This window comes from Stomoxys calcitrans, chromosome 1 (genome assembly GCF_963082655.1).
Source record: "Stomoxys calcitrans chromosome 1, idStoCalc2.1, whole genome shotgun sequence".
Classification (NCBI taxonomy): Eukaryota; Metazoa; Arthropoda; class Insecta; order Diptera; family Muscidae; genus Stomoxys; species Stomoxys calcitrans.
This window is the reverse complement of record NC_081552.1, coordinates 123,062,061-123,082,293: the sequence shown is the minus strand read 5'-3', so window position 1 is coordinate 123,082,293 and position 20,233 is coordinate 123,062,061. Positions and strand designations below refer to the sequence as shown.

General features: G+C 39.4%; 1 protein-coding gene and 1 long non-coding RNA gene across 8 annotated transcripts in view; one reads left to right on the top strand and one right to left on the bottom strand.

Annotated features, from left to right (window-relative positions):
* Positions 1–20,233, bottom strand: part of LOC106093857 (forkhead box protein A1-B) — a 116,775-nt gene that overhangs the window by 50,423 nt on the left and 46,119 nt on the right. The gene's annotated exons all lie outside the window — the stretch shown is intronic.
* LOC131998513 (uncharacterized) lies at positions 11,390–19,425 on the top strand. The gene is made up of 3 exons (XR_009398753.1): positions 11,390–11,612; positions 11,811–11,951; positions 19,220–19,425. It is a non-coding gene; the product is annotated as an uncharacterized LOC131998513 (long non-coding RNA).

Sequence of the window (20,233 nt, the reverse complement as noted above, 5' to 3'; positions counted from 1 at the left end):
CAGTTGTTGAAAGTAAGAAAAAAATACATCATGCAAAATTTCAACCAAATCGTATAGGAAATGCGCCCTCTAGAAGCTCAAGAAATCAAGTCCCCAGATCTGTTTATATGGACCGATTTGAACCACGCTTGGCACAGTTGTTCGATATTATAACAAAATACTTCGTGCAAAAATTCATTCAAATCAGATAAGAATTGCGCCCTCTGGAGGCTCAAGAAGTCAAGACCCAAGATCGGTTTATATGAGATCTATATCAGGTTATGAACCGATTTGAACCATACTTGGCACGGTTGTTGGATATCATAACAAAACACGTCGTGCAAAATTTCATTCCAATCGGATGAGAATTGCGCACTCTACAGGCTCAAGAAGTTAAGACCCAAGATCGGTTTATATGGCACCTATATCAGGTTATGGACCGATTTGAACCATACTTGGCACAGATGTTGGATATCATAACAAAACACGTCGTGTAGAATTTAATTCCAATCGGATGAAAATTGCGTTCTCTAGAGGCACAAGAAGTCAAGACCTAAGATCGGTGTATATGGCAGCTATATCAAAACATGGACCGATATGGTCCATTTACAATGCAATCCGACCTACACTATAAAAAAGTATTTGTGCAAAATTTCAAGCGGCTAGCTTTACTCCTTCGGAAGTTAGCGTGCTTTCGACAGACAGACGGACGGACAGGCGGACGGACATGGCTAGATCGACATAAAATGTCGCGACGATCAAGAATATATATACTTTACGGGGTCTCAGACGAATAGTTCGAGTAGCTACAAACAGAATGACGAAATTAGTATACCCCCATCCTATGGTGGAGGGTATAAAAATCAATTTGTGTTTGTTTGTTTGTATGTATGTTCTTCATAGACTCTAAAACGGCTGCACCGATTTTTTTGAAAGTGAAAATAGGGTACTATATTTTTTGATGACTGAAGGGGGGGGTGGACCCTCCCCCTTACCCTAATTTTCAGAAACGCCAGATTTCGGTGATGGGTGGAGCGATTTAAACGAATTTTTGTGTGCCTTCTTATAGTGACCTAAAAATAAAAATTTGATATCCAAATTTCGGATGGTGTAACTAGGGGGGCCGCCCCACCCTAAAAACCTACCAAATATATATATATACACCAATCATGACAATATGGGACTCAAATGAAAGGTATTTAAGAGTAGAAAAGTATACGATATCCAATTATGGGACTTAGTGTTTGGCGGACCACCCAAACCCTAAAAACGCCCCTTAATCGGACATATTTACCGACCTTGGCAATATGGGACTAAAATGAGAGCTATTTGCGAATAAAATATGAATTTGGTATCCAAATGTGGGACCAAGTTTCTGGGGGTGCACCCTTTCCGCAAAACACCCCCCCAAACAGGGCTCATTACCTGATCATAGCAATATGGGGCTCAAATAAAAGGTATTGAAGGGTAGAATACGAATCTGATATCCAAATGTGGGACCAAGTGACCCTTTCCAAAAACAACCCCCAAAGAATACAAATGTACACAATAGCAATATGGGGCTCAAATGAAAGGTCTTTGGAAGAAAAGCACGAATCTGAAATCAATATTCGGAAAAAAATGTGTGTGGGGCCACCCACCCCTATAACACCACCCACATAGGACGTATTTGCTGACCATTTCAATATGGGACTGTAATAAGAAGTATTTTAGAGTAGAACCCGAATCTGATATATATTTTCGGGGTCAAGTCACTGAACGGCCGCCCCAGCTCCCAAAACACCCCTGAAACCGGTCAGGTTTGCTGACTATGGAAATATGGAGCACAAATGAAAGGTATTCGGGATTAGACCACGAATCTGATATCAACATTTGGGACAAACTGCCTAGGGACGTCCAACCCCCATAACAACGACGAAATATAACATATTTTCTCACCATGACAATTTTGGGTCTTAAAGGGAGTGGACATCGATATTGATAGTTTTAAGGGCCTATACCATGAACCGGACATATTTGGTGACTTTTGCGTAGAGAGTAGAGCACGATGCTGATATATTTTCAGGCAAAATGTTTGGGGGACCACACCAAAACACCATTAAAATGGGCATATTTAAAAACCACGTCAATGTGGGGCTCAAATGAAAGGTATTGACGGTCTACCCCTTCCATAAAACACCCCACAAACAATAATTATATACTTACTATCGCAATATGGGGCTCAAATAAAGATATTTGGGAGTAATAACTTTGTTCCATATAAAGTAAAAAAAATGCGCAGAGGAGCGGGCCCGGTTCAGCTAATAGAAGATAAAACACACCTAAAAACAGTCTTTGACCAGCTTTTCAAATTTCTAGGAGCAATTGTAATCTTATTTACTATCAAAAGATGCATATTAATACCAAAACGGCTTTTTTAGTATGGATCTAATTATAACATATTCTATATAAATGTTTTGGGTTTACTTTCGTAATAAAGGGTGATTTTTTTGAGGTTAGGATTTTCATGCATTAGTATTTGACAGATCACGTGGGATTTCAGACATGGTGTCAAAGAGAAAGATGCTCAGTATGCTTTGACATTTCATCATGAATAGACTTACTAACGAGCAACGCTTGCAAATCATTTTCAGTGAATGGGCCCTAGAAAAGTTGACAGAAAATCCGCTTTTTTATCGATAAATTTTGTTCAGCGATGAGGCTCATTTCTGGTTGAATGGCTACGTAAATAAGCAAAATTGCCGCATTTGGATTGAAGAGCAACCAGAAGCCGTTCAAGAACTGCCCATGCATCCCGAAAAATGCACTGTTTGGTGTGGTTTGTACGCTGGTGGAATCATTGGACCGTATTTTTTCAAAGATGCTGTTGGACGCAACGTTACGGTGAATGAACACATTTCGAACCGAACACTGATTTTGGTAATAAAATTCAATGATTTGCAAGCGTTGCTCGTTAGTAAGTCTATTCATGATGAAATGTCAAAGCATACTGAGCATCTTTCTCTTTGACACCATGTCTGAAATCCCACGTGATCTGTCAAATACTAATGCATGAAAATCCTAACCTCAAAAAAATCACCCTTTATATGTAATTCATAAAGTTACCTAAATCAGATATATTTATTACTTTTAGTCTATGCCGGAAGCTAGACTTGAAGCCGCATATCTTCTTTTTCTTTTATAACAAGGAAACAATATTTTCCGCCGCATTTTTGGAAAAAACCCCTGAGGTGCTTGTTTCTAAGGAGTGATCATGGATTCAAACATAAACCTTGAATTCGTATTCTAGGAGTTTGGCGTTTCATTCAAGGGTGCGCTTTATAAATCGCGCTTTCCGCAAAAATGTTAATATAACATTTGCATATTTTCAATTAAATTTTTAATTGATCCTATTAAAAGTTGAAGTGGATGTTTCGGAATGTCAATTATGTTATTAATTGGATAAAAAAAATTAGTTGAAAATTTAAAAATTTTCAATCGTTTTTTATTTGAATCAATAAAAAATTATGTGGAAATTTCAACAACTTTCAATCATTTTATTAATTGAATATGCAATTTTTATACCCTCCACCATAAGATGGGGGGTATACTAATTTCGTCATTCTTCATATTTCGTCTACTCGAAATATTCGTCTGAGACCCCATAAAGTATATATATTCTGGATCGTCGCGACATTTTTTGTCGATCTAGCCATGTCCGTCCGTCCGTCTGTCTGTCGAAAGCACGTTAACTTCCGAAGGTGTTAAGCTAGCCGCTTGAAATTTTGCACAAATACTTCCTATTAGTGTAGGTCGGTTGGTATTGTAAATGGGCCATATCGGTCCATGTTTTGATATAGCTGCCATATAAACCGATCTTGGGTCTTGACTTCTTGCGCCTCTAGAGTGCGCAATTCTTATCCGATTGGGATGACATTTTGCACGAAATGTTTTGTTATGATATCCAACAACCGTGCCAAGTATGGTTCAAATCGGTTCATAACCTGATATAGCTGCCATATAAACCGATCTGGGGTCTTGACTTCTTGAGCCTCTAGAGTGCGCAAGTCTTATCCTATTGGAATGAAATTTTGCACGACGTGTTTTGTTGTGATATCCAACAACCGTGCCAAGTATGGTTTAAATCGATTCATAACCTGATATAGCTGCCATATAAACCGATCTGGGGTCTTGACTTCTTGAGCCTCTAGAGTGCGCAAGTCTTATCCTATTGGAATGAAATTTTGCACGACGTGTTTTGTTGTGATATCCAACAACCGTGCCAAGTATGGTTTAAATCGATTCATAACCTGATATAGCTGTCATATAAACCGTTCTTGTGTCTTGACTTCTTGATCCTCTAGAGGGCGCAATTCTTATCCGATTTCAATGAATTTTGGCACGACGTGTTTTGTTATGATATCCAACAACTGTGCCAAGTATGGTTCAAATCGGTTCATAACCTGATATAGCTGTCATATAAACCGATCTGGGATCTTGACTTCTTGAGCCTGTAGAGGTCGCAATTAATATCCGATTTGCCTGAAATTTTGTACAACAAATTCTCTCATGACCAACATACGTGTTTATTATGGTCTGAATCGGTCTATAGCCCGATACAGCACCCATATAAATCGATTTCTCTATTTTACTTCTTGAGCCCCCAAAGGGCGCAATTCTTATTCGAATTGGCTGACATTTTACACAGGTCTTCAACATATAATTTAATTGTGGTCCAAAGCGGACCATATCTTGATATCGCTCTAATAGCAGAGCAAATCTTTTCTTTTATCCTTTATTGCCTAAGAAGAGATGCCAGGAAAAGAACTCGACAAATGCGATCCATGGTGGAGGGTATATAAGATTCGGAACGGCCGAACTTGGCATGCTTTTACTTGTTTTCTCTCTTTTTTTTTAAACAACAACTAAGTGAAAATGATTTTAGAATTATCTTAGTTAGTTTCAAAATTATATTTTCAGATTTCTACCATCAAAAAGATTTAATGGAAACGGAGAAGTCAAAATTTGAGTTTTATTTTTGTACCCACCACCATAGGATGGGGGTATACTAATCTAGTCATTCCGTTTGTAACTCTTCGAAATATTCGTCTGAGACACCATAAAGTGTATATACTCCTGATCGTCTCGATGTTCTAAGTCGAGTCCATCCGTCCATCCGTCTGTCGAACTCACGACAGCGGTCCGCGTAAAGCTAGCCGCTTGAAATATTACACAGATAGTAACTATTGATGTAGGTCATTGGGGAAGGCGCGTTAAGCTAGCCGCTTGAAATATTACACAGATAGTAACTATTGATGTAGGTCATTGGGGAAGGCGCGTTAAGCTAGCCGCTTGAAATATTACACAGATAGTAACTATTGATGTAGGTCATTGGGGAAGGCAAATGGACCATATCGGTTTAGATTTTCATATATCTCCCATATAAACCGATCTCCCGATTTGACTTCTTGAGCCCCTGGCCAATTTGGCTGAAATTTTGCATGTTGTGTTCCGTTATGATTTCCAACAACTTTACAAAGTACGGTCCGAATCGGTTTACAACCTGATATAGCTCCCATAGCGGAACTTAATGCATTTTTACTTATTTTATTATATAAATTATATTTAATTACTGACTTTTTCTGTTTATAGAAGCGGTTATTATAGAGAACAACGAAATAACAAAGTCTATGTTTGTGGCTGAATTGAGAAAGGCTATTCGACTGTTAAAAAAAAAAAAACTAGTGCAAGTATGAAAGAATTTCTTATGATATTTATTCCCTTGGTCAAATTAGCTCGACTCTTTCCACCTTTGGGAAGAAATAATAATGTAAAATAATAAATATTTTAAAAATTCCGCCCATTGCAAATAATTGATATTAACTCTGTTTATAGTTTTTAACCAGTATTTGAATCATTTGAGACTGAATTCAAATTTGATTATTCCTCAGAAGCCATTTTGTTTATCTTTAAAATTTTTTGTTACTATGAGATGCTTTCTGACTTTTTAAAATGGAGTATTTTTCAGTATACTCTATTTAATTCATAAAATAATGTTTAAATAAGTTAATTAATTATTATTTTTAACTTGGGATTGCACTTGAATTAAAGCGACATAGAATACCTCTCATGTATGTATGTATATTGACGATTTTTTTTTAATGACATACTGCTAATAAAATCAACAGCAAAAATTTTGCTTGAAAAAGGAAAATTAGATATGTGATGCTTTCGTTGATTTTTTGATGTTAAACAAGAAGAGCTAAACTATGTGAACTGGTTTCACCATTACCTTACCTTAAACAAGATGCTCATTTTGGATCTGTTAACAATCGTATTTAAGTGGGACATCGCCCACAAGAATCATGCATGCTGGAAGCAACTGCGTATGCACCCAAATTCGGCACGAACATTGAGTGGTCTAATAAATATAAGTTACTGTTGAATTTTGTTTTCAAATCTCAACAAAATCCGATAATAAATAAAGCGTTTTTGAGCTTCAGACCCTTAACCGGCATATCTGTCTATATGACAGCTATGATTAAATACAATCCAATCTTTACCATATTTGGGTCGGATTGCGGGTAGCCTAAAACTACTCACTGCTTCAAATTTCAGCGAAATCGGATAAAAAATAAGCTTTAATGGGCTTCAGAACCTTTATCGGGAGATCGGTCTGTATGGCAGCTACATCTGAATATAGTCAGATTCGAACCATATTTGGGACGGATATCGGGAAACCTAAAACTACCCTACTACTTTATCGGCAGATCGGTCTATGCGGCAGCTATATCTAAATATAATCCGATCTTAACCATATTTGGGTATTATTTTGAAAGGCGTAAAACTACCCACAATTTCAATTTTCATCGAAATCGGTTCAAAAATAAAGCTATTATGAGCTTCAGACACATTATCTGGAGATCGATCTATATGACAGCTATATCTAAATATAGTCCCATCTAAACCATAGTTGAGTCAGATGTCAAGAGGCTTAAAATAACGTATTGTTTTAAATTTCAATAAAATCGGATAATAAATAAAGCTTTTCTGGGCTTCAGACCCTTTATCGGCAGATCGCTATATATGGCAGCTATATATAAATATAGTCCGATCTGAACCATAGTCATAGGATCAGATGTCGGGAAGCGGAAGGCGTTAAACCACTCCAAGCGAATAGCAGCACTAACATTTATGCTAGCGCCATCTAATGGCTGTTTTCAAATGGATTTAGTTGATCCAATTAAAAACAGCAAGTACATGGGGCTAATTTGGAGAAGCCAACATGAACAGAAGGTGGGCAGAGTGGTCAAAATTGATCTGCATTTGTCTTCGTCATGACTTCGTTGCGGTTGTTATCGGTATTGTTTTTTAACTTTCGCTCGGTATTATTTTTTAACTGAAAGGTCTTTGGGAGTACAGCACGGAATTGATTTTCACTTTTGAAGCCTGCGAATCCACCACGCCCTTCAAGAGGACTTTTACTTATTAGGGTTTAAATAAGAAGTATTTGAGAGTAGAAAAATCCACAGGAAAATTGGAATACATTTTTATCTGAAATTGGGTAGAAATTTCCATATTAAGAGTACTTTCTCCAACATAGCATTATCGGGCGCGTCAGAGAGGGCTGGGCTCAGTTTGTTAGTTTGTTTGTCTGTTCCGTATAGGCTCAAAAACGGTTGAACCGATTTTCATGAAATTTTCATTTTTACCATTTCACAGAAGGTAAAGTTTAGTCCTCCCTTGAAAATATGGTACTACATTTTTTGATATCCGAAGGGGGGAGGACCTTCCCCAAAAACACGAAGTTTGTATAAAGTTTTGGGGTCAAATAACCTTGGGGGGACGCCCCATCTCAAAACCCACCTGAACGGACATATTTACTGACTCGGACAATATAGGTATAAAATAAAAGGTATTTAAGAGTAGAGTACGAACTTGGTATAAAAATGTCACATGTGGTGGGGGGGGGGTACCCCTCCTCAAAACCCCCAAAAAAACACCACCCAACAGGACACTTTTACCGCTTTGGGCAATATGGGTATCTAATGAGAGGTATTAAGGAGAAGTATACGAACTTGGCATAAAAATTACACCTTAAGTGTCGGGTTCCCAACACCCAAAAACACCACCCAACAGGCCACTTTTACCGCTTTAGGCAATTGGTATCAAATGAAAGGTATTTAAAAGTAGAGTCTGACATACAAAATTTATTCCTTGGTGTCCGAGGGGCCTCCACCCCCCCTGCAGGACATATTTACCGATTTGGACAATATAAATATCAAATGAAAGATATTTTAAAGTATAGCAAAAAGCTGATATAAAAGTATATTCCTTGGTATCTAAGACGCCCTTCAAAAATTTCTCAACAGGTGTCTACGGGGCCTCTCCAACCCCAAAAACCCCCAAAACTGGCATGAATGTCCAACGTCACAAAATGGGTATCAAATGGAAGGTCTTTGAGTGTTGACTACGAATCTGTTATACACATTTGGGACAGAGTCTGGGAGCGGACCACTCACCTAATACGCTTCAATAAGACGTGTATTTCGATGGGAAAAATATGGGAATTTAACAAATGGTCTATGACAGTAGAGTTCGAATCTAATGTTGATATAAGAATTCAAGTATCTGACATGTAAATCGTCGTTTGGGTCGGTCCGGTCCTAACCGGAAAAGGGAATTAAAAATAATCAATGAAGGCCGATCAGGATAGAATAGGACAGAAAAAAGACTTCGGTAGGAGAGTACTTTTTACGCACAAATTGGAATAGACATAGGAGGACCTGCGGACATTTAAAAATATGGTATCCCGAGTGGTAGCTTTGTAATATGGTTTTGAATGTTTATAACCAATAAAAAAATTAATTAGTGTGGATCTGAACAATGCTTGAGATTATGGGTGCACGATGCTGATATTATTTCAGGATCCGCCCCTTAACTCCCTTCAAACCGGCCATGTTTGCCTACTATGGCAATAGGGGGTTAAAATAATAGTTATTTAAAATTAGAAAACGAATTTGATATCCAATTTTGAGACCGAACTCCCCTAAACCAATAGCAGTTACGGCTCAAACACAAGGAATTTAATAGTAGAGCACGATGCTGATATTTTTCAATGCTAAGTGCGTGTGTGGCCGCCCACCCTACATACCTCTCTAATTGTGGATTATGGCAAAAAGGGGCTCAAATCTGATATCTGTTTTATGGCCAAGTGTTTCTAAGACGACTCATCTCATAAATTCCCCCTGAACCTCACATATATTCCGACTATAGCAATATGTAGCTTAAATTTGGTTTTAAGGAGTAGAGTATGAATCTGATATCCACTTTCGGAACAAAGGGTTTAGCTACTCCAATCTACCACCAAAACAAAGAGAATGAAGGAGTTCCAACATCCAAACTTTAATTAGTGGACCCTCTCCTTACCTTTTCTCAAAAACGCCAGATCTCGGAGATGGGTGGGATTTATGCGAAATTAAGTTTATTATTAATTAACTTAATTTATTAACTCAAAAAAAGAAAATTGGTAAATTTATTTAAGGTAGGATATCTAGGGCAGCCGCCCCACCTCCAAAGCCAACCAAATTGGATTTTTCGACAATTAAAGAAATACCATGGTATGCAAATAGTATATCGCTTGACTAACAGTTAACCAATATAAGTGCCTTTATCTAAATCCCATATGATCTTTATTGGTCTACGAATTTAAGTTTGGATGTAAGGTGTACTCCATTCTTAAAATACTTCATTTCAGCCCAATATTTTCATGATGTCTGATTTAGTGGTGTTTTCGAGGGAGAGGTGGTCCCCCAGATACTTGGCCATGAAAAATATCAGCATCGTGCTCTTCTCTCAAATACCATTTATTTAAACCCCATATTCCATTACCATTTATTTAAACCCCCAATACCTTCTATTTCAGCTCCACATATATCTATATATAATTTATTTGAACCCCATATTGCCATTGCCCTCAAAATTGGATATCAAATTCGTTTTCTTATCTCATTTAAACTCCTTATTGCAAAAGTCAGCAAATATGTCCGGTTTGGAGTATTGGTCATTATTGAAGTGCTTTCAATAATGTTAAACCGACGACAATCATGAAGGAGGTGGAGTTTCTAGGCATCAACTCTAGCGTAAGAAAGTTTTTTTTATAACTTACTTACTATAAGATGCATTACGGCAGGCTTGGGACCTGTGGATCTAAAAAGATGGGTCAGCAGAGCAACACCTCAAGGAGGTGTACTGTCTTCTCTACTTTCGAATATAACCACTAACAATATATTATTGTCTCTGTCTCTCAGCGAAGTGGGTTACCGAAAGTAGTCTAGGTGTTAATCCGTGCAAGAGAGAAGTAGTTTTTTTTTCAGCAGGAGATACAAGTTGCCCATAGTGGCACCTGTCGCCTTGTCAGGAGAGAATGTTCCATTTACAGAAAGCGCAAAATACCTTGGTGTTTTGCTGGACAAGAAGTTGAGCTTCAAATCCAACATTTTGGAAAAGGCAAGGAACGCAACTCTTGAACAATACACCATCAAGCGAGCCATTGGCAAAAGTTGGGGACTTAGACCGCGTGTCATGCATTGGGTATATACTGCAGTTGTCAGACCTATAATGCTATATGGTGATGTGGTCTGGTGGACGGCGCTTCAAAAGTACACCTGCTGCTTAATAGTCAACCGGATCCAACAGATAGCTTGTTTGTGCATCACAACCGCACTGAGGACGACGCCATCTGATGCACTGAATTTAATGCTGCATCTAACGATCTGCACATTGTGGCTAGACAAATTGCTGCGACCACTGCCGTGAGGCTATGGGAGATTTATATTTGGTGAAGTGGCGGCTACGGACACTGTGTATCCTTGATACAAAGTTCGATGTTCCAGGCAGTGTGGATTACAGCCTGCCTGAGACGCTTTTATATATAAAGTACTGTACCACTATTCCTGATAGAACAAATTACTTACTATACTTAAGGTGACTATGACAGAATATTTGTTTCACTGGGCGAACGTATAGTGTTCGAAGCGCCTCATGCTCGTCCAAAAAATTATTTAAGGGGTTTTTGGGTTGGGAGAGACTTTCCCAAAAGTGAAAGTCAATTTCGTGCTATACTCCCAAAGACCCCTCATTTAAGACCCATATTGCCATGGTCGGTAAATATGTCCAATTTTATGGATTTTTGGAGGGTGGGGTGACCAACGAAACACTAAGTCCCACTATTGAATATCCTATTCGTTATCTACTCTCAAATACTTTTAATTTCATATCCATATTGTAGTGATTGGTCCGTTTGGCGGGTGGGCGGCCTTCTAGGCACCCCACCCCAGATTTTGATACCAAATATTTGTTTTTTGATTATTGTTAGTGTGCAAACAAAACTTCGCTTAAATCGCCCAACCCATATCTTAGATCTTGTTTACGCTGAAACACAATTATTAACGCCGAACTAGAATCCCGCAGATCTCAACCTCAATTCGCGATCCCTATACTTTCTAAAGAAATCCCCAATTACTTTCTTTCCCTACTCATGCTATCATTGCAGATAGCATATCGATTTAACGAAATTACCAATCATGTCGAAGATACAACTTCCGATAGACTTGACTTAAGCTCCTTCTTGTTCAAATCCAACCTTGGCACTGGTAAGATCGTCTATCAGCACCCAAAATAAAAATCCATTTTTTGTTCCAACAATCATAATTCGGTGTTTTGTTTTCCTTTTCTATTTCACCTGGGGTTTGCAATCATAAACCCAACTGGAGGAACAAGGCAGACAAAATTCTCCATAATTTTGTCTTTGTTCTGACTTTGGCTCATCGAGATTTCAATTCTTACTCCAGAGACTACGCTCCCATTCCACACAATCATTTTGGTCCCGTTCGAACCGGATTGCTGCGTTTATTTGGAGACTTATATTGGGAAATACTCGAGAGAGTTCATCTTGTGACTTTGTCTCTCCATTGTGACAAACACTGAAGCAGGTTAGTTTGCATTTTTTTCTTTGTAAATTGGTTAGTTGTATCATAGTGCGAAAATGAGTGGTCATGCGGTTAAACGCATGGAAAATATCGCCAAAAATTAAAAGGAAATAAAATTGTTTTATACGGAATTGAAAAGAAATAAGAAAGGGTTCCTAAAAGCCGAAAAAGAAAAACCATTATAGAAGATTTCCCGCAAAAACTACCTGAAAGCCGAACAGACCGAGAAAGGCAAAGGATATTAAAAATTATGGAACATATGTAAGGAATCTTAGCTATATGAGAATATATTGAACGAAATCTGAAAAAAAAACATACGCTGGTGAGTTTTTCATAAGAATATTGTAGACGGAAAACACGTGGAATCCAGGTTCTTATATATAACAGATTGGCCACCTCATGTTACGTATGCTGTTTTTTTTTTATCAAAGCCACGCTATTTGTGAATTTATAGCGCTGTTATCAACATCAATGTATTTCTGAATGCAAGCACCCATGTGCTTATGAATGCCAACATTTATTTCAGCTATATCTTGCTCCAAATGATATTTGGATGCCATATATCGCATGCGATAGTTTTTTATTTACATGTTCTTGCCTCCCACATTTTGCCTTTATTGTTTGGTAATTGGAGTTAAATTCCCGCCACACTCAAATATCATCCAGAGATCTCCTCTCTATTATATTTTTATTCTGAGTGTTTACGTTTTATCCATTCTCTAACATCAGCCCACTTTGGCTGGAGCCACTCCACTCTCTGGTTGGAACCGCTCCACTCTCTTGTGGAGACATTTACAAACCCTCTTTCGTGCTCACTGACAAAGCGCCGTTGGCAGAGTAGTGAGCAGTCGACACAGACGGTTCTGTTTTGATCATTCCTACTCTTGCTTTTGGTGAGCCGCAATTCACACCTCCCCCACTTTGTTACAAACGTCCATTGTGATACGTTGATTCGTGGGTGTTTGGTTGCTGCTGTAATTTGCATTCTTTCTGTTTCGCAATTCCATTCGTCCTCTATTTACGATTCTAGTGAAGAAATAAAGGGAAAGGTTAATGAACTCCACATTTGTCATTTGGCCCGTAGTTCCATGTGTTCCTCTAATCCATGTATCAAAGCGAGAGGAAGAAAGACATTGACTTTCGAACAGCTGTTGTTTTCTAGTTATTGTCGCTGTCTTGGCTGCGATAAAGATATAATATCTTTTTATTTTACTCTATTTTATATGAGATGTATCCCTTTGGTTATTTTGGGACCAAGGAGATCATTTAATAGGTCGGTTTTTTCATGTTTTTTTTATATAGCCTACATGATAAATATTTAATAAATACTTAAGATAGTGTCAAAATTCGATTTAGGAAAAAAATAATAAAATAAAAAAGAAAAGAAACTAGCTAAAGGTTTGGAAAAAAAATTGTCGACTAATTTGTTCTTCTTAGAAAGTAATTGCGCTTTGTTTTGTAAGATTTTGGATCCAAGGCCAATATCCGTAGTGACTAATTTTGAAAATTATTGGTACAGAATTTCTTTGAGACTTGATTTTGTTTTGTTAAATCGGATTCCCATGAAAAAAAAAAGTTTCATTCAAATTTCGTTTTTATATAGATCTACCACATTAAATATTCGTTCAACGTCGTACATTTCAATAGAAATAAATCCAATTTTTTTTTTAGTTTGTTTGTCGTTAGGACAGGGTTTTTTTTCGACTTTCTCAGAGTCTTATCCTTTAGTAAACTCATTATGGATTTCATGACCAGATGAAAAGAAAGGAAGTCATTGACTGCGATTTTCTGAATTTGAATTGGATTTTTTCTGATTTTCTTATCCATTATATACATTATCCTCCATTACTTGCTATCAGTGACAATATTCCGATTTCATTCTTTCGATCCTTCCGTCCTTTCACTCGTTACACTTTTGGTTTCTTTCTCGAGACTGAACGATCTCACTATGTCCCTAGAAAAGTTCATCCGCCAATCCGATCATTTGGTCGTGTTCGAGGCCAGTTTGAACGATAAGGATTTTCCTATGTCCTCGGTTTTCTCTCTTGAGGTCCACCAGGAGGAGTTGGCCTCGATCTGGGGAAAGTTAAAGGAGTCATATGAGAGATGCCTGGCCGATATTGAGGGTGAGCTCTCGGGAGATGACGGAGCGGAAGAACGGGTGGAGATTACCACAGTTACGCACAAATATTCGAGTGCATATGTTACATATTGCCGATGTAATACTAGGATTCGCGAGCTTATCCAGGAGCTCTCTGCTTCCGCGACTGTTCCGAAGTCCGGACAAGCTAGTTTTGGTTTCAAGCTACCGCCATGCGAGATTCCATTCTTTGAGGGCGACTATTCAGCCTGGCCCACATTTAGGGATATGTTTGAGGCAGTCTGTATACGAAATACGAGACTCAGTTCAGTGGAGAAGCTTTTCCACCTGCACCAGAAGACCAAGGGTGAGGCAAACGATATTGTCAGGAGACTTCCCCTTACTGGCGAAAATTTTCAGGTAGCTTGGGCCAGTCTTTGTTCAAGATATGAGAACAAAAGGGTACTCATTAACATTCAGCTGAAGAAGCTTTTTGGACTTTCCGCAATTACCAACGAATCTGCTTCGAACATTAAGATTCTTCAACGAGATATTAACTCATGTATCTCTTTGCTGAAACTGTACGAGGTTGATGTGGATAGCTGGGACCCCATCTTTGTATTCGTTTGTTCCAACTGCCTTCCAAATGTGACCCTGACATTGTGGGAACAGACATTGTCTGACAAATCATGTATTCCTAAGTGGTCAAAGTTGGACAGCTTTCTGACCAACAGGCATAGGACTCTGGAATCCGTATCTGAGATTAGGAAACCTGTTGATACTCCTAGCTCTAGTTCCAAGCCGGGTTCGAAGACATGTCAAAAGTCCAATCCGAAATTCCCATCCAACAACATTCGTGCCTTTCAAAACAAAGTGACTGAACCCGTTTGTCACTTGTGTCCTAAGGAGAACCATATAATCCGGAAATGTCCGAAATTCCTGAAGATGACGCAGGCACAAAGATTCTCCGAGATCAAGAAAAACAGTCTTTGTATTAACTGCTTTTCGAAAGTTCATACTGTCAAGAATTGTTCTAGCAAGTTTTCTTGCTATAAGTGTAACAAAAAACACAACACCCTCCTCCATAAAGACGATTCGAACAGTCCATCATCTCCATCGGCACCATCACCTTCTACTTCTAGCCTCGATCCAAACTCTGCACCATTTCATGCTAACCCTATACAGTCCACTAGTTCGTCTCAGGGTGGTGTAGTTCAGACTTATTTCGCAACGAATTCAAAGGGTGTCCTTTTGGGTACAGCTCTTGTAAAAGTAAGTCACAATGGGCTGACTTATAGAGCAAGGGCTTTGGTGGATTCAGGGTCCGAAGGTACCTTTATATCGGAGAGACTGTTTAACGTTATGAAACTCCCATTTAAGCGGACTTCAGCCACGATTTCGGGCTTGAACCAATCCGTTTCTGCATCGGTTCGGAAAGAATGCACCTTTTCACTGGGGTCTTGCTCGGATAGTAGCATAGACATTTCAACATCTGCCTTGGTGGTACCTCATTTATCTGGCAGCCTTCCATCAAGGACTATTGATCCTGCTCTTCTTTCAGAGCTTCCTAATATTCCTCTGGCCGATCCAAACTTCTTTCAGAGCTCCCAAATAGATGTTCTTATAGGCGCAGACATAATTCCGTTTGTCATGCTTTCCGGTATACAAAATCCAATTTGTGGATCGCTACTAGCCCAGGAAACAGTATTTGGCTGGATCCTTACGGGCCCCATACCTATCCAAACCACTAGCTCATTTACCACAATTGTTTCGAATTTTTGTGAAATCTCATTAGAGAAACAGATTTCACGCTTCTGGGAGGTGGAAGAGCCTCCACGGAGACGATTTATGTCCCCTGCTGATCAATTGTGTGAGGACTTATTTACCCGCTCTACCACGCGAGATTCTACTGGGAGATATATAGTGTCCCTTCCATTCCGGCGAGAATTTCCTGGGGAGATTAATTTGGGCGAGTCTAGGAGAAGCTCAATGGCTCAATTTCTTAAAAATGAATCACGACTTTTACGAACCCCCGATTTTAAGCGAGAATATGATGATGTCCTCGAGGAGTATATCAGTCTGGGGCACATGCGTGTGGTTTCTTCTTCTAATCCTACAGATTTCAGCCATTGCTATTATCTGCCACACCACGCAGTTATAAAACCCGAAAGCACAACTACTAAAGTCAGAGTTGTGTTTAATGCTTCGTCATCTACGTCCAATGGGACCAGTCTTAACGACGTGTTGCACATCGGGCCGGTCTTACAAAATGATCTTACGATCCTTATTTTGAAATGGAGGTTTTTTCAATTCGTTTTCAATGGCGATATAACAAAAATGTATCGTCAAATTCTGGTGGATGAGAAACATACTCCATTTCAACGAATCCTTTTCCGGAGAAGTCCTAATTGTCCAATCCAAGATTATGAATTGAAGACCGTCACTTTTGGGGTGAACTGTGCGCCATATTTGGCTATTCGCACACTTTGTCAATTAGCGGAAGATGTAAGAACGCAATATCCTTTGGCGAGTGATATTCTGCGTAATTATATGTATGTGGATGATGCATTGGTGGGGGCCCACACAGTTTCTGATGCCAAGGAGGCGAAGGGTCAGCTAGTTAAGGCTCTCAAATCTGCTGGATTTACCATGAGAAAATGGACCGCGAATTGTAGGGAAATTCTGTCCGACATACCCCAAGAAGATCTACTTCGTGAGGACTTCCTTAAATTTGATGATAGCAGTACTGCAAAGGCTTTGGGCATTCGCTGGAATGCAATGTCTGATTGTTTTTTCTTCTCTATACAACCATTCTCTGAGTCCACGACCTTTTCCAAAAGAAAGGTGCTCTCCGAGATTTCAAAGCTATTTGATCCTGCCGGGTGGCTTTCTCCTTGCATTGTTGTTGCAAAAATAATAATGCAAAGCATCTGGATGGAGAAAATGGATTGGGATGATGATATTTCTCCACAGACATTATCTCAATGGAGATCTTTTCAGACGAACTATCCAATTGTAAATTCCGTTAGGATTCCTCGTTGGATCCACTATTCTCCGGATTGTGAGGTGCAGTTCCATGGGTTCTGTGATGCGTCCGAAAAGGCATACGCGGCCGCCTTATATATTCGTGTGAAGGCATCCAACTCCATTCTCACAACTCTTATATCATCCAAAACCAGAGTGGCGCCCATAAAAACGCTCTCCATTCCACGTTTAGAATTATGTGGCGCTGCTCTGTTAGCCGAAATGATAGATAACATTATTCCTCAGATGAATGTGCCTGCCTACACTGTGCACTGTTGGACCGATTCCACCATTGTGCTTTCTTGGTTAGCTAAACCTCCATGCTATTGGACCACATTTGTCGCAAATAGAGTGTCAAAGATTAGCGAAGTTATTCATCCATCCAAATGGGCCCATGTTCCATCAGAGTCCAATCCTGCCGACATGGCTAGCCGCGGAATATGTCCACAAGAGATTGTTGACAATGATCTATGGTGGAGAGGACCATCTTGGTTAAAATATGATTCTGTTGACTGGCCTAGACCGAACCGTCTTCCCACTGACATCGTAGAAATAGAGCAGAAAAGTATCAAAGTCAATTTTAATTATTTCGAAAACTTTGAGGACGTTCTTGATCGGTTTTCATCCTTCCCGAGGGCCATTCGTGTCATGGCATACGTTTATCGCTTCTACTTCAGGACACATTCTAAATTTCGGTCAAATGGTCAGACATATTCTAGAACTATTTCGTCTTCGGAATTCGTTCGAACTGAGAACCTGTTAATATTGTTGTGTCAAAAGGCTTATTATCCGAACGAATACTCTTCATTATCTTCTAAAAAGATAATATCAAAATCCAGTACAATATTAAGTCTTAATCCATTCTGCGATTCAGATGGGATTATCCGTAGTTGTGGTAGGCTAGCATCTTCGTCAACGTTGACGTACAATGAGAAGCATCCCATTATATTGCCATATAATTGTCCGCTTTCCCGGTTATTGGTTCGATTCATCCACGTAATATCCTTGCATGGAGGAAATCAATTAGTTCTCAGGCTGCTTCGAATGAAATTCTGGATTCCGAAGGTAAAAACTCTAATAAAAGCCACTATAAACAAATGCAAGCCATGTATTTTATACAAGCACAAATGTCAGGTCCAACTAATGGCGGCACTACCCCCAGAGAGAGTTGAGATTTCTCGCCCATTCTTCCACACTGGTTTGGACTTCGCGGGACCATTTGATGTAAAAAATTACACTGGACGGGCTTGTTTGATTACGAAAGGCTACGTGTGTGTATTCGTGTGCTTTTCTACGAAGGCAATACACCTCGAAGCCACATCCGATCTTTCCACTTCCACTTTTTTAGCGGCATTTAGTAGATTCATTTCTCGCCGAGGTTGCCCATTGCATATCCATTCGGACAATGGGACAACTTTTGTAGGCGCTTCCAGAACCCTCGCCAAAGATTTTATTCAAACTTCGCACCAAGCGATCCTTTCCAATTATTCACACCAAAATATATCCTGGCACTTCATCCCACCTGGGGCACCTCATATGGGAGGCCTCTGGGAAGCGGGTGTAAAGAGTTTCAAGCTCCACTTCCGCAAAGTTGCAGGTAACTCCAAGTACACTTTCGAAGAGTTGCAAACATTATTATCCAGAATCGAATCCTGTTTGAACTCCCGTCCAATTTCTCCCATGTCCCAAAATCCATCCGACCTCGATGCCCTTACTCCTGGGCACTTTCTCATCGGTTCGCCAATTCTAGCTCCCATCGATCCAGACATTCGAGAGACTCCCATATCCATTGTTAATCGTTGGCAACGACTCAAGGCAATCCATCAGCATTTCTGTATTCGCTGGAAAGATGAGTATCTCAAGGAACTTCATAAACGCCATAAGTGGCAACGAGCTACGGAGAACTTGAAACAAGATATGTTGGTAGTAATCCGAGACGAAAATCTCACACCCAATTCCTGGCGACTTGGCCGTGTTTCAAAGGTGTATTCAGGCAGTGATGGCAGAATTCGAGTCGCTGACGTTATGACTGCCAAAGGAACCATTACTAGACCAATAACCAAATTAGTAATTTTGCCAAACGAAACAGCATGAACCACTCTGCTCCACATATAACCGGAATTCGTACATAGATCTGAAAAATTGTCCTGTTTCTTGTATTTACTAGTTAACTATGCGCCACAACAAAAACGATCCTAGGAAATCGAAGGGAGATTTGCCTTATGTTTGTAGAATATGTCGACACCCACATGCACTAAGAAAATGCAGCCGTTTTTTGGATATGAACATAACCCAAAGGGAAAGTATTGTGAAAACCTACGGATACTGCGTCAATTGTTTAGCTCACAACCATTCCGAAGGTTCATGTTTCACAAAAACAGGATGTAAAATATGTCACCAGAAACACCATACCCTTCTTCATTCCCATCCCAGATGTCAAACTAGCAGCTCACCTCCCAGGCAATCGGGGGACCGTTCTAAAACAGTTGAAACCGCAAAGAAGGAAGAGCTTTCTACACCTCCGATGAGATCATACTCCAACTTAGATCACACTTCGCTCTCTGCTCTTCTAAAGCAAAACGCTATAACGTTGCTGCCTACAATCCTGGTTAAGATTTGCTGCCAATCCGAAGATAACGTTGTTAGGTGCCTTCTTGACTCCGGCTCTCGCTCAAGTTGCATAACCTCCCGCATTGTGGAAAAATTACATTTGGCCACTTTGGCACTAGAAGACGAAACCATTTGTCCACTTACTATGATCTCTATCCACGATCACAACGTCCAATTACAAACAATCCTTAAAGTAAAAAATCGCATATCCATGCTTACTCCTAGCGAATCAATTCCAGCGTCTTTCCGAAAAAACTTTCGCAACATCCTGTTAGCGGACACAGAATTCTTTAAGTCGCGTTCCGTTGACATAATTCTGGGCATCGATATTTACGCTCGGGTAATCCGGGAAGGGATCCTGAACAAATATGGGCTTCCCACTGCTCAAAACACTATATTTGGGTGGTCCCTTTATGGGCTTTGTTCGAAGTAACTCAATAATTTAGAGCGCAATCAGATTTCCAACAAAATAATTGAAACCATTTTCGCACTAGCAACTGAATTGCAAAGAATTATATGTAAACTAGCTACAGACCCTCATTCGATTTTAAGAATTTTTTACTTATATGTA